Raw genomic sequence first — 1,646 nt, 5'->3', positions numbered from 1 at the left:
AAAAAAACTTCATTAAATTCAATTAGTAAACATGAATATAAATTTGAGGGAAAATTTCGCTCTAAGAAATTGAGTTTTAAAGTTTAACCTGTGTGAAAATTAACATAGAGAGGGGGGGAAACTTTTTGATTTTCATTGGTAACAAGTTTTACCACTTATAAAGTGAATCTAATATAATTTAAAATAATTAATTTGGTTTTTAGTTGGCTACATTAATAAATGAAAATAATAGAAAATAGAAAATTAATTCTAGCGCAGAGATTTTAGTAATTTTCTCTTAATTAAAATTACTTTCTTTAATTAAATAAATTTAAGATCAGTTTGCCATAATAAAGAAGTGAATAAATTGTAATTTATTAAAAAATAATAAAAAAGATATGATTAATATAAAACAAAAACAATAAAATTAAAAAAAAAAACAACGGGCACTAACAACTACACGACTTCTTTTTACCACAATTCGCACGAACAATCACCAAATTGACTTAATACAATAAAAGGCTCTTCAATCAACCAACTACCTTCAAATTTAGAACTTTTACATTCAAAATGAATTATTGTACTGCACTTTTATAAGTACTTATAACGGTCATACTCTATGCTTTTACGCTTAAATGTTAGTTGGAATGAAAATTTTAAACTTTGCCTCAATAACTGCCTCCAATGAAAGCCGAGCGGTTATAATAGGCTAGACCCGCAATGCTAAGATGTATTGTTGGTTTAGTGGGTTCGATTCTCGGTCTAGGCCTTGGATTTTATTTAATGGTTAATATGAGAAATTTATAGTAAAGTATGTTAGGAGGTTATAGGCTAGACCCGCAATGCTGAACTGTATTGTTGGTTTAGTGGGAATTTCATCTACCGTCCCATTTTGAGAATCAATTATTTTTAACTTTACCACATCTAATCGCAATCATTACTTTCATTTAATTATAGCGTGCGATATGAGTCTTATCCTGTTTCCTGTGTCAATGAGACCAAACGCATATAGCCGATGAAAATTACACTTTAAAAATTTATCACGATCGCCATTTACTAAAATGAATCAATAATTGGCAAAATTTACCATTAGTAAAAGCAGTAAAAAACCAATTATTAAAACCATTTGCTAACATACTAATTATGAAATCAATATGCCCGAAACGAGAGAAATTGTAGCGCAAGGTAAGACGAGAAACTCCTGATATTAGTGGAAGACTGGTCTTACATATAATTGGACCGCGTTGAGCGTTCAAAATGGTTAACTTTGCCTGATGACGTTTAGCCTAAATAGTTTTTGGCTTAAAAGGTCTTGTGTATGCGCACGCATTAATTCGCCTCCCCAAAAATCGTCTAACTAGTGGAACAGCTGGTAGGGTTCGTGTTGAACTTTGGCCAGCAAGTAGCACACTAGTTTTCTAATTCTAACTTTGAAATTACTTCACATTTTACTGAATATATCAAAATGTAATCTAATTTCTGAACAATCATTAGTACCGCCTTCATTTAACGCTGCAAAAAAAAAGAAGATAGCTGTTTAAAATTCAGCTTAACAGCACTTTAAATTTATTCATCATCTTATTTTTAAAAAATAGATTAGTTTTTAGATTGATTATGCTTTATTCCACACGCATATGTGTTTGTATATTGTGCTATAGTGTGTTTCA

This window comes from Rhodnius prolixus, unplaced genomic scaffold (genome assembly GCF_049639745.1).
Source record: "Rhodnius prolixus isolate KJV_2025 unplaced genomic scaffold, Rpr scaffold_4, whole genome shotgun sequence".
Lineage (NCBI taxonomy): Eukaryota > Metazoa > Arthropoda > Insecta > Hemiptera > Reduviidae > Rhodnius > Rhodnius prolixus.
This window is presented reverse-complemented; position numbering follows the sequence as displayed.